Here is a 15267-nt window from a genome sequence, read left to right as displayed (position 1 = left end):
TCAGGGGTCGTGGATCGCCATGTTGGACGTCCTCAGGGGTTTAGCAGCTGCTCCCCAGTATTGGATTTCACCCAAAAGGGGTCATAGCTCCCCGGATAGGTATCCTAAATGTCCAAAGGGGTCGTGGATCCCCATGATGGTCATTGTTTACTTAGGTATAGACAAGAATGCATGTACGATTTTTGCGAGTCTATGGGGTAGAGGGTGGCCTTTGGGAGAACTCTATTCCCCAGCGGAACCAATGTTTATTGAACAATACATTGAACAAAATATGTTTATTAACTATAGTGGAATAGTTCAAAGATGTGTACGGTATATATATTCTGTAGATACATGTTTTTTTTTATATTGATATGTTGTCAATTTGCTAAGATATTCGCTTTAAAGTGCATGTGCTTTTTATATTATTCAATATTGCACATCAAAGCGGCCTAATCCTTAAAATATTGCCCAAAATGCAAAGAAACATCCGTTGCAGTGGTTTAGTTCACATATTCAGGATTATTTTGATATCTTTAGCGTCAAAATCGAGCTTTTAGAAGATTTTTGCCGATTTTTTATATAAACATACATTGATGATATGAATTCGCGTCACCGGCGATATTATTTCACAATAATAAAAATATGGAAAAAAATTTCGGGCAAAAAAAGCCGAAAATCTGCCCCCTGGGTCCAATTTTACGCCAGAAATCGATTTCCGGGGTCAAATTTACCCTAGGGGGGATGCATTAGGGAGTTTTGTCACATTTTCCAACCGCATGACAACATTCCGAGCATGCGGTAAGCACGCGCTTAGCAAATATGATCGCTAATCGCTTAGAACTTATAAAATGCTATTTTCTCCGCTTCTTTTGCACATCCTACCCCAACAATTACTCAGAATTATAACAGAATGATAGTATGTAAAATTCAGACATTTTAAAGAACACAGAGAGCAAAAAAAGCGAGAAAATACTGAATTTCTAAAGTATATGGTTGCTATGGGGAGTAATTTGAGATAACAAGGCAACCTATTATTTTGATTCATGTTTTGACTTATAATACAAATGCAGTTTATTACTATATGCGGTTATGAAAATACCATTTAAATTGTCTTTTCAAGCTCTATCGTTTGGTGTTATTCTGGGGTCTTTAGCCCAAATACTCGCTGAGATATTTAAGTTTTGCTTTTCCCGACAATATTGTCAGGAGGAATAGTGACCAGACGGGAGTGAGTAAAATAAATGGTTAATGTTGCTAATTGGCTGCTTGCTAATTGCCTTGCGACCTACACGTACGTGCGGGATCACGCAGTGTCCCGTCGGTTCTGCGGTAAACAAATTAATTGCGAAGAATTTGCACCAGTCTGAAATTTTTATCCGAAAGCTTGTTTCGTTTTATATTCCCTGTTTGCAGAAATAAACTTGCTTTTAAAATTAACGCGCAAATGCTTACTAAACCTGTCATTTTGAATTGAATTTCAATTATATATGTCTTAACTCGCAGTTTTATGTGGGTGTGGATAAAAGGTGGGCACGGACGCGGACGCGGAGGGTTTGAGCGAGAAAGATCCCACGGGTAGGCTAATATTACGATAACATGCAAAGTCATATAAAACAAATTTTATTAAAAGAGGGATGTTCAAAAATTTGTTTCAATTACGAAAAGTGAACTTCTAAATCTTAAACTGAGCTTCAGACGAAACACTATGCCGCTTGACACAATCTTCTTCTATGCGAGGCTGTACGCGTCGGGGAAATTAAACTCACAAAGGCGACAAAGCAGCTGTTATACCCGAATAACTGCTAATGAGTTGCCTTAAATCGAATTCTTCGGCATGAAATTCTCAGCAAAGGGCATGTCATCAACAGATGAAAAAGTCAAGGCCCTCATTGAGGCACCGACACCAACTACAGTGGGAGAAGTGAGATCTTTCCTCGGGATGGCAAATTACAGTGCAAGCTTCATACAGCATTATTCAGAAACTACAGCACCATTCCGAGAGATGCAAAGAAGAAGTGGATAGATAAGTGCCAGGAAACTTTCGATACCCTAAAGAGAGCAATGGTCAGCCCGATCAACGCAACTTATCGTAGACGCATCCAAATACGGCCTAGCGAGCATGCTAACCCAATTCGACACGGAGACGGGCAGACACAAAGTGGTGCGATACGACAGTCGCTCTACCACAAAGCCAGAATCGCGCTATGCACAAATCGAGCTAGAAAGTGCAGCCGTCGAATTTGCAACCAAAAGAAACCACATATACGTATACCTCTACGGACTTCCCCACTTCATAGTCATAACTGACCACAAACCACTGCTGCCACTCTACAACAGCTACCTCGCGGAGATGCCTCCAAGAATACACCGACACAAGTTTAACTTACAAGGCTACAACTTCAAACTAAGGCATGAACCAGGAAAGGATAACCCCACCGACTACATGTCCAGACACCCACCCCAAAGTCCAATGACATACCAGCAAACGGAACATCAAAAAGCAAAATTAGTTGATGCACACGTGAATGCAATCATACGTGACGACCTTCCATCATAGGAGAGTGACAAAGATGATCTTTTTATGTCTTTTATCAAATAGAATTGCAATCTCCTCGTAGAACCGCAAAGAATGTCGTTTTAAAAAATTTGAATTTTGAAACGAATGCGTAAACTCGTTCCCAGGGTTTTCGCGGAATGTGGCGTCACCTTGTCGGTCGTTGGGTTATTATTCCGGTCGGAGATTAGCCTCAGACTTATAAATATTAGGACGAATGTATTATTACGAGGCCTATGTGAGGCCGAGTTTACTATTCGCTCATAGCCAACAAGGCTGAAATATCTTATTGTTTTATTGTAAACTATAGCATATAATAAGTAGTAGAATTTTATATACCGCAAATAACCTTATATGTCGGCATATACAGACAATCCAATTATTCCAATGAATCCACAAGACATTGGATTGTCTATGATGTCGATTAACAAATACGTTATATAATATACATATTACCATGGATAATAAAATCACTATTATTGGTTAATAAAATCATTATAATTCTTTTAACTCTCCATGATACATTTACATGTGAGCCGCATATGTAAGTATATTTTCACATATGAAGCACTTGTGATCACATATGAACCATATGTGTTGACCACTGGTGTTGACAGATATTCTTCCGTGTAACCACATGCGCATCACATGTGGTTCACATGTAGCTCCATATAATGCATATAACCACGTATATTCACATGTGAACCACATATGATCACATGTATACACATGTGAATCACATCAGAAACATGGTTTGCATGTGTTTTTTTCGTAAGGGATGCATTGCCTTTTAGTTATAACAGTAGATTTTTTAGTAGCTAAATTCTATTTTCCTACCTTTTCAACTTTGTAAAGATGGTTGAATTCTGTGTTATACATGTTTCCATCAGCGTAAGATAGCTCTCGAAATGTCTTACTGTTGAGCTCACACAGACCTTTACCGGTTCCAGAGGTTTTAAAATTGACTGAAGCACATGATCGATCAGCAACACAATGCATGGAGCATTCCAACTCCGTTTCTGCATGTTTTCTATCAATAACATGATTTGCTAAGTATTTTTGTTCATGTTTTCGAAACATAGCCTGATGAATGTTTTGGCATTCGCCTGGCTGGAGTATTTTCGAGATGAAAATTAACGCACAAATGCTCAGTAAGACAGCCATTGTGAAGATTAGGTATTACGTTTGAACACACAGTTTTAAATTGACTATAAATTGCTTGTTCATCATTTATGCATAGTTTGCCTTCGCAAAGTAAATATCGTAATTTAGACGCCAAATTCACCTGCTTTTTGCAAGCATTTAAAACGTATTAACTTAACTAACCAAATGATTAGTTGCAGGTGAAACGTATATTAGTGATAATCAATAAAAATAACCACGACTGCAATACTATTTTCTGCGATTGCTACTGGCAAATGACAGAGACAAGTTACTTTATTTAAACGTGAGAAACATATATTTCATTTTGCTTTGAGCTGCCGGTGGATCTGTTCAGTCTTTATCAACTTATACAGCAGACATTATTAGCATTAGAGCAGACACAACTTATTCAGTAGACATAACACACCTGTGTAGTTGAGCTTTTTAGTTATTAAATTTCAATATTTTACGTGCCAGTTCAAATGTCTATCTATATTTCGCAGAATACGCGCACGTATCCTTAATTGTTGAACTGTAAATTAATCTTTTAAACAGATTTAGGTATCTATGTTGCAATTTATTAAAAGAATTTTCCTCTTTCTCACTCCTTCTTTTCAAGAAATAAACCACATCGAGCATGTTTATAGCATGTTCCTTACTTAATTATTCAACATATAAACATTTCGTATTTTAAGACCATGTTTACACTATACCGGTTCGCATTGTCACGACATCAAAATTATAGCCATGTCAAAGTGAGTTTAACATCCCAAAAGTATCGTGGCATAATTGATTTGACATCATCTGTCAAATGGAAAAGTACTGGGGGAAAAAATACCGTAAAAGAGCTTAGACTAATGTTGTGTACACGTGAATGCGGTACAGTGTAATCATGCAGGGCCGTGTGTAAACCACACTATATATCTATATTAATTGGCTTCCTGAGAGTAAAAGATTTGATGTAACCTAATGCAAATTTTTTCAAAACAATTTTTTCTTGGAAGAATGTTGTAACCTGAATTTTGGTTACAAATCCTTGTTTGCTTGCCAGAACTTTATTAAAGATTTCATGTAATTAACATGTGCGTCATAGGATAAAGAGATAATTAAGAAGGCCATTCAGCGATGCCAAGTTTATGTTCATCTCGTTAATCTCTTCATGCAAAAATACGCAATCAACTGGCCAGAAGAGTAAAGTTCATAATGCATTCGAAGTGTTAAATTTTGATGCAAAAAATTCGGTGGTCACCGAAATCGTTCCCGATATAAACGATTAAACGTTTGTGTTGAACTCTGTTGCTATAGCAACGGTTGCTAAGCCAAATTTCGAAATATATTTCGGCTCCACATAAATTATGTGTTGAATAAAATTTATATTAAAGTTTAGTGTTCGAGCCAAACATTTAGACGGCTTAATATCTCTTTTGTATTTGACAATTTCTAACCGGTAGGAAGCCACCTTAATATATGGTCCTGAATGGGATAAAATGGGAAATGGGATACCACTATTTTTAACCCGGAAGTGGAGTAATTTTTACTCTTTAGATAAATATGCATACCCTGCTTGTTTGAGAGCAAGACGCGGTCCCTCAGTTGGGGTAAAACCGGGAATATTTCCACTAAATTATATAGAACAACAAACATAAGAAAACTTTTTTATGAGTGGAATGATAGGTACTACATGATCTGACACAAATATATTATAATCTTTAAAACATTTACGTATCCCATGCATAGACATAATTTGCTATCTATAACAAACATTCTCGCGCATTGACGATGTGTATGTATTATTTGTTTAAAATACAGCAAAGAACTGCTTGTAACTTGCTTCCAAAGTCAAAAGAAAATAACAATGAAACCTCTCAATTGACGCGGAATATTGCTTGGAATAATCAGTGTCCCAAGTTTTAGTCCTATCGGACAAGTATATGCCAGAGTGTTCGGGGTTTTTTCAAAGAGCGCGTCGCCATTAACAACAACGACAACATGCACTGATCAACAAGAAGAAGATTATAGCAGCGATTAGGGACCGGTTCATGGTCCAAAAAGCATTATTGAAAAGTACGCTAATTTAATATCGTACGTAGTAAAAGTACATATGTGAAGAGTTAAAAACCTTTTTCAGATACAAATGCCTATTAGACGAACAACCACATGACTGCATGTCGGCCTTGTAAAGTGTTACGAGATAATTATAACAATAGCAATGGCATGCGCTGAACACGTGAACAGTCCATTTTTAAGTAGTGACGAAGAGACGATAATTAGTGGGGAAAAGTACGGACCATGAGGAGATTTTGTTTTGGAGGCTAGGAAGAAGATATGTGATTCAAGTATTGACGAATTGAGTATTTTAGACGCATATTTATGATAATAAACAAAGCATAACATTACGTGTGACAGTATAATTTAATATCATAACATTGGTGACCCCGACGAGAACGTATTGTTTACAAAATACAAAGCACAGCCGTCAAAAGGAACGATGCAAAGGGACGCTATAGTTGACATTCCAGAAGTCGGAAACGTCGAAGAAACGGTCGAATCACTACGAACGCAGATGGCAGCCATGCAAGCTGCCATTGAAGGACAATCATCATCGTCATTTTTTCGCCCAAAATCCTTCAGTGGGTTTTTCGTATGAGGATATTACCGACTTTATCGAAAGATTTGAACGATACAGCAAGTTTTATAATTGGACAAACGCCAAGAAACTGTCTGCATTAATGCTATTGTTTGAAGGCCCAGCGTTGGCATGGCTACATACGGTACCAGACGAGACAAGAACAATTATGCTAGTCTAATAACGGCCCTTCGACAGCGATTTGCTTCACCAAACGAAGAGTTCCTTCAGAGACAACAATTAAATGACCGAAAGCAAGGTAAGAGCGAAAGCCTTAACAGTTACACAGAGGACATTATTCGTAGATGCAGCCGACTTGGACTTAATGACACCAACAGAATGAACTGTTTCATATCAGGACTAAACGACGAGTTAAAATCGCATGTCATTTTGAACCGCCCAACAACATTTGAGGAAGCCGAATCCTTGGCGCGCCTGAAAGATACTGTCAGCAGAAGTACAAAATGTGGCAAAGCAGAGTTACCTGCTCCAAATAATGTAATAAATCAGATACATGATCTCCTAAATGAGAAAAAAGCTTCAGAGAAACAAGTAGAAACAATTTCTAATGATAACCTCAGAGAACGACAACGCCTAGCAGAGCTTGAGGGCCAAGTGCAACTTTTAATGTCCACTATTGACCGACCACGAGCATCCACAGTAGCACCTATTTCAACCAATTATCCCCCTGTTCAGACTCCCTCTACCCAGGATATCGACGCCATGAAAAGGGATATCATAGCAGCAGTTCGAGACGAAATCAGGAAAGACACACCACAAAATGCCCCAACAGACCGACAGGATTTCAGTGTAGGAAACAGATATCCCCGGCGAGACAGCAGAGGAAGAAACCTTCGAACAACGAACGGGCAGCCAATCTGCAATACCTGCCAAAGAGTTGGGCATGTTGCAAGGTATTGCAAGGAAGCAGGTACGTCCCGTTTATCAGTCCGCCCCCAAAGTCGCTATGTCCCTCCTCCCCAGCCCCCTTATCATAACTATCAGTATCCCTTAGCACCACCACCACATCCTGAGAATAATGCTGGGTATTTAAACTCCCAAGGGCCTTCCATATGGGGACACAGGGGGGCCCGCAAGTAACTGGATATTCCCCACCAAATCGATATCACAACAGCTCTTATCCAGACACGTTTTGGCAAACGAGTGGACATTTCAATGAACATTATTCACCACATGTCCAACCCAGCCAACAAAGTCAGTTCATACAAACACAACCACCCCTTCTACCCTCTACATTACCTAGAGATATTAATGTTTCCCCTAAAGTCCCAGTGCCAAATGTACGTGATAGATCGGAAATTCCATCCATTTCCCCATCAACTAATGTCCTGGATCAGTCAACCCAATTCAGTAATGTTTTGATTAATGGTACTGTATCACTAACCCCTATACAAGTTCTTGTGGACACTGGTGCTGCTGTGACAGTAATCAGTACAGAATTTTACCATAAAGTTTTAAGTACATCAACACCCCTAGAAAATAGTGAAGTGCTCCGATCGGTCAAAACGGCAAACGGTGCTCACATACCAATTGAAGGCGTTGTGACCTTTGATCTCACTTTGGGGCATACAAAATACAGCTGCAGCGCCTATGTAGTGTCCGGTCTTAGCTATTCTACCGTTCTCGGTCGTGACTTTCTGCAACAAAACCGTGCTATCATCAATATGGGTGCCCATACCGTTGAATTTTTGGGTGACAATGTGCTCATGTTTGCGGATGAAAATTGCCCACCCAGCTCCTTGCCCGTTAAATGTGGTCAAACCCAAGTAATTGATGCACATTGCGAAGCTGTCATTCCAGCAACTGTTGGTCAGATAACAAATAATGTTATTGGTTTAATTGAGCCAGGAGAGAGACTCCTCAACAGATACCATCTAGCTGGTGCAGCATCCCTGGTATGCCCAGACATACAAGGAAATAACCCTTTCCGGTTACTAAATCCAACTGATGAGCCTGTTACAATCTTCCGTGGTGCCACATTAGGACAGTTCACACAGAAAGATTTCGAGACCACACCTCTTACTGATCCGCCCACCCCTACGTCATGTACAGGATTACCCACGACAACTCAGAGAAGCACCTCACTACCTATTATCAACCCCTTGGCAAGCACAATCCACCAATCTGATTTCGCTGATCTGCAAGACCCACCTAGAACACCAACCCCACCAAGCCCAACTTTCGCTTCAGCCACGCCCTCTGATTTTCCCAACCTGACCAACTCCGTGTTGTCTAACCCTGAGAAACAAGCCCTCTCAGAACTGCTTATCGAATACTCCGACGTCCTGTCTCATTCAACCAAAAGCTTGGGTCGAACAAACCTGGTCCAACATAGAATTAATGTCGGGCCTAATCCCCAATTCGCCAACCTCCGTACAGGGCCCCCCACACCAAACGACGAGAGATTGAAAACCATGTTGAAGAAATGCTGCATGCAAACTTGATTCAACCTTCCAATAGTCCGTGGAGTGCTCCAGTTGTCCTGGTCAAGAAAAAAGATGGCTCATCCCGTTTCTGTGTAGACTATCGTAGGCTCAACTCGGTTACACGTAAGGACAGCTATCCAATTCCACGAGTAGATGATGCTTTAGATGCTCTCTCTGGAGCCAAATACTTCAGTACACTCGACCTTCGTAGCGGTTATCATCAAGTCGAAATGGACGTTAGCCTACTTCCACCTACCAATCTTAGCCCGTCTGTAGCTAAGCATCGCGCCCGTATTGTGACAACCCTTGAGGAAGTCAAACAGCTTATCCAATCTAACACCCAGCGGGCTCAACTTAAAATGAAAGCCAGGTATGACCAGTCAGCGCGTCAACCTCCGTACACAATCGGTCAAAGAGTGTGGGTTTTTACACCAAAAAACCGTAAAGGGTTGTCAAAGAAACTGCTCCACAATTACCACGGACCGTACCGGATCGTGGAAAAATTATCCCCTGTTCACTTTAAGCTGCGAACCTTGGAAAACAAACTAGTTCACGCTCCAGTTCATGCAAACCGATTAAAACCATATTTCGATCCGAAAGATCGGCCGATCGAAGCCCCGCAAGAAGATCCAGATATGGATAGTGAACCATATCTTCATGATCATGACATACCAGCGGACAGTTTCCCCTCCTGTGTATCTCATGTCTCTACAAACTGCCCACCACTTAGTCATTCTAATGACGCACCAGCGACCGGAGTAACCACATCAGCCCAAGAAAATGTAAACCACATCTATGATGCCGAGCAAATTGTTGGTCATCGCGTCCGCCATGGAAAACCTGAATATCGTATCAAATGGCGCGGATATGGAAAACGGCACAATACGTGGGAACCACCAGACCACATTTTGGATCAACGTCTTTGGACAGATTTCTACGCCCGACATCCCGAACACCGTCCAACAGCAAACGTTAACAATTAATCTTTAATAAATAAGTATTTTTATATTGGTTCAAGTTAGTTTTTCCTCTGAACAAGCCAGGGGGCTTGTTTTTTGCAGAGGGGGGTAATGTTACGAGATAATTATAACAATAGCAATGGCATGCGCTGAACACGTGAACAGTCCATTTTTAAGTAGTGACGAAGAGACGATAATTAGTGGGGAAAAGTACGGACCATGAGGAGATTTTGTTTTGGAGGCTAGGAAGAAGATATGTGATTCAAGTATTGACGAATTGAGTATTTTAGACGCATATTTATGATAATAAACAAAGCATAACATTACGTGTGACAGTATAATTTAATATCATAACAAAAGAATAGCATAGCTTTTTCGATGAGAAGGCGGCAGGTGCACGTCTGGCATTGTTATATGCCTTGTTTTTCTACAAAATATTCATAGCTGCACCATGCAATAGCTGCGAAATTTTAAATACAATTGCCTCGCTCGTATATTAAGATACAAATCATCCCATATTTTAGTTAATAGGCTTCTGAGTCGAACATATAATTTCCTTTGTTGAGAAAAATCATGCATGTAAAGGCGTGCTCATGTATCCCTTTTAGTTACAACAGTAGCTAAATTATGCTTTTTTACCTTTTCAACTTTGTAAAGATGATTGAATTCTGGGTTATGCTTGCTTTCATCAGAGTTAGATATCTCTCGAGGTGTCTTGCTGTTGAGCTCACACAGACCTTTACCGGTTCCAGAGGTTTTAAAATTGACTGACGCACATGATTTATCTCTAACGCAATATATATAACACTCAGATTCGGTATGTGCATGTTTTGTATCAATGACATGATTCGCTAAGTATTTTTGTTGCTCTTTTCGGAAAACAGCCTGATGAATGATTTGACATTCGCCAGACTGGAGTATTTTTGAGATTAAAATCAACGCACAAATGCTTTGTAAAGCAGCCATTGTGAAAGAGAAGCATGTAGGTTTTAACACGCTGTTTTAAATTAACTAAATTGCTTGTTCATCAATTATGTATGGGGATTAGCGTTTTAAGTAAATATCGTAATTTAGACGCTAAATTGAACTACTTTTTGCAAGGATTTAAAACGTATTATTATATAGCAAGTTTCAAAGTTCATCTGTTCCAGAATCTGATTGGTTAGAACTACGTCACGTGAATGGCGGGAAATCCTAATGTTTACCCCAAAATCCTGTTTGTCATGTTTGAACCAGTTTGATAGAGGGTTAATACCTTCAACACCGGGGGTTAATGAAACTGGAAGCCGTGAAACGGGAACCATCATGTTTCGTGGACCCTGGACCACTATATTAGTTGTATATAATCCACAAAACATGATGTTTTCCTCGGGATCAGTCAATCAGTAAATAATCATTAAATATAACGAAATTGTTATTTGTTGTTGAAACATAGTTACCGCGGCTCTAATTAAACGTGAAAAACATCTTTCATACGACCTAATTTAGTCTACAAGGTGTATTAAAAAAACTGCAAATACCATAATATGTATGCACGAGATTATACATTAGAATTTCAATGACTGTGCTCTGTTGTTAGCTGAGCCATTCGTAATCGACCTAATTTTAATTCGCTTTGTGTGCTTGGTTTGATAACCCTGAGAAACGTATTTTCAAATCCCAGAAGCGTAATTAGTTGCACAGTCATTGAAATTCTAAAGTGCATACAAATTATGGTATTTGCAGTTTTTTTTATACACCCTGTAGTTCACACGCAACCTGACGAATTTTATGCCACACTCGAATTCATCAGGTTTCTACTGATATTAATAAATGTTTAAATTCTTAGTGTTTAAGGTGTTTCAGGCAACAGCTCTATATAGGTGTAGATCTTCATTTAAAAAGTACAGCAAATATATTATTAATTGTCTGTAAGGTCGGCGGGCAGAACAGTACATTTAAAGCGATATGGCGTTCCGTAGTTTGAACGCTTGGGTTTATTCAAACATCGCGCACTGTGATCCTCATTTGACATTTATAACAACAATGTTCAAACTCGAAGTGGCGAGATCGTTTAGGAAACGCACAAACCTTGCTATTTTCACAATTAAATGTACATAATATTACAAAATGACAGCGTCAAAGGGTATAAAGTCAACGATTTACGTAGGATTTTAGAATGATTGATCTCGGGTTAGTACAGTAGTATTAAATTTTATAGCAGTTCGTATCTCTTCCGGAGAAGCTTTTTCAGCGTGATTTCACATACCCGACCTTTTAAAGTAAGAGCTGTAATGGCGGTTGAACCACGATTTAATGGCGGTTGAGCCACGTTTGATTAAGAAGGCACAACCAACGGTCTAACCATGCACGCACGTTAAATATTTGTGTTCAAAAGTTTATTTATCGCATTTTGGTACCGTCAAACTCGACGCGACATTGGGCATACCTTATACCCTGACAGCGACATAATATTTGATAATAACCCTATTTTTCTGTGCTAAGAGCATGTTTTTCTTTGCTAATTTCTTCGCAGTAACGCTGACAAACATTTTTAATGATTCTTTCGGACTTAAAGTCTTCCCAAAATTGTGGAAAGAATTCTATTTAGCGCCAATACCAAAAGTTGAACCATGTACCGAATTGGACGAAATAAGACCTATTGCTCTTACTAGTACAATTTCGAAAATACAAGAATTGTTTGTGGTTGAATGGATATATAACGATATAGAGACTTCAGTTTGTAAAAATCAGTATGGTGGTGTGCAATGTTCGTCAACAATGCTTGCACTTGTTCATCTTCTGCATAAATGGAATGAAGTATTAGAGCCGCCACAACAAGTAATAAAAATTGTGTTTTTGAGCTTCCGTAAAGCGTTTGATCTAATTGATCATAATGTTTTATTGGATAAGTGTTGCGAAATTGGGGTACGTCCTGGACTTGTTAGTTGGCTTTGCTGATATTTAAGCGATAGGATGCAAATAACAAGGTTTGGTAATCAACTTTCTTCATGTTGTTCTATCAATGGAGGAGTGCCCCAGGGTAGTTGCCTTGCATGGCCCAATAGCATTCATCGCCTTTATTAATGGTTTGCAAACGGTGGCTAATCGTTCTGATAACAATTCCACCGATATGGACGTCTGTACCAACGATAATGGCAATGATGTAGACCTAACCCTTTTTATGGACGATGAGTGATGATACAACACTTTCGTGAAATCGGAAGTCACTAACGTCAGCGCCCATATCTCAGGATCGCAAATCGGAAGTACACCAGAAAATGTTAGGAAAATTATGGATTTTGCCGCTACACAAAAAAATGGAATTAAATCTTTAGAAATGCAAAGAAATGCAGTTAGACTTCCGTAAGAACAAGACATTAATTCCTGCACTCTTATACAATGATACAACCTTGAAAAGGGTCTCTTCGTTTAAATTACTTGGTTTATGGATAGATGACAATCTTAAGTGGGAGACAAATACTGACTATATTGTAGGAGAAGCATTAAAGCGACTTTTCCTACTAACGATATGAAAGTATTTTATATTTCTGTGATCCGACCCAACTTGAATATGGGGCACAAGTATGGCATGGGGGTCTAATAATAGCAGAGAGTAACAGAATCGAAAACGTACAAAAAAGAGTATTAAGGATAATTTACTCTGAAAAAGATTATGATAGTGTGTTGTCAAAACCTGGGATGAAATCATTTCAAGAATGTCGAATTGCGATGTGCATTGATCTAATACATAATGTGTCAAGCCCACAACACAAGTTGCACCATCTCCTCCCAAATAAACTCTCCCAGACAAGGCAAAGAGGCACGCCTTGACCTTGCCTGAGCTAAAATTAGTGCATGCGATAACTATGACAGCTAGACCAGAGATGGTCCATATGTTGGGTGAAATAGAACCTTTTAGAACATATTCTCCATTAACCGCAAATTTATAACTTGCGAATAATTTTTTTATTTACTGGCTGTCGTTAGCCAACTCGAAGTTCTGATTAGCTGAAAATGCATCAATTATGGTAATGTCTGCGTAATCAGATATGCATGATGCAAAAATTTCTTACCTGATTGCTCCTATTGTTTATTCCCTACACTGTGCAATGTCATTGTGATTGGCTGAGTGGTTTGACCATAGTCCAGAAAAACTAATGACTTTGTCAAAGTCTTCAAAACTAACAACATTGACCAAACTCGAAGTCGCGAAATCGTTCAGGAAAAGCACAATCCTTGCTAATTTCATTATAAAATGTACTGATATTACAAAATGACAGCGCCAATCTGTATAATGTCAACGATTTACGAAGAATTTTCGAGAGCTTGATCACGGATTAGGTATATGAATTTAATAATTATAGTTTATTAGGTGCATGGGCTTTGTATAATGTTGTTTTTGAATAGCAGTTCAGATTCGCTTAGGAGGGGCTTTGATTTTGTTTTCTGATTTAAAAACCAATGCTTTCGTGAATATTTTTAACATTCCCGACCTTCAGTAGGCTTTACTGTTAAATTATATAGAGGTATAGCGGGGTTAGTTTATATCTTTATTTGACTTCGTTCGGCCGGGAGTTCATTAAGAAAGGCATGTATGCACAATTAACGTTGGGGACTACGGTGAAATCTTTGTACAATTTAAATGATGGATAACAGCATGGTACTAAAGCCTAATGCAGTTTATCATTTCATTATCTTAAGTAAGTTGCATTCGAGGCGACCAGAGTGCGGCGTATAAACTCGGCGTGTAGACCAGCCACAGAAGAAACAAAATTTGAATATTCCTAAGAGAATACCTTCGCCGTAGGGACTATAACTAAGACGCATAATAACCGTATTATTCTTTTCTACCCTGTTTATACATGAGCCGGTTTACCCTAGATTTAACAAAGCATGGTATGATTTTGAGGTAATAAAATGAATAAATAACATGATCCTGGTACTCGTGCAGTCATCCTAACACTAGCACGTCCTTGTTTGCTGTCTGAAAAATTTATCTTAACTCCTCAAAATTATCTCACGCTTCGTTAAATCTCGGCTAACTGAGCTCATGTGCATGAACAGCTCCTAATTGGGGATTTGTTCATTCAGTATCTATTTCAACAGTAGGCAAAAACTAACAAATCAAAAACCAACAAGTTGTAATATGTCTTTCACCCCACAAAACAGCTAACCTATAAAATAATCATAGTAATAATTATTTTAATCATGCAGTAAGATTCCAACACAAAATAGACTCGCAAATATCTTTGAAATACAAAGAACTGAAAATCAGGAAGTACTTTTGGACATCTTTGGTAATCCAAAACTAGCTATACTCGTATTAGCTACTTTATTCCTATAACCCAAAGTAAGCACTATTTTAAACGTGACTTAAACTCAGTAAAGAGAGATTCTAAAACTTTTGTATATTTATTCATTTGTTAGGATTTAGATAAGTTCTAAGAGGCTGTTCCTTCATTTGATAAGCTATACAGATTTGCAGATAGGAAAGCGAAACCGATTTTTTAATTTTTGTCTCAATTTTTGGCAAAAATAAGCATAAGACCACCTTAAAACCCCGCACTGTAAAAA

Source organism: Dendronephthya gigantea, unplaced genomic scaffold, assembly GCF_004324835.1.
Source record: "Dendronephthya gigantea isolate DGI-Jeju-01 unplaced genomic scaffold, DenGig_1.0 000022F, whole genome shotgun sequence".
NCBI classification, from domain to species: domain Eukaryota; kingdom Metazoa; phylum Cnidaria; class Anthozoa; order Malacalcyonacea; family Nephtheidae; genus Dendronephthya; species Dendronephthya gigantea.
Note: the sequence above shows the minus strand (reverse complement) of the source record.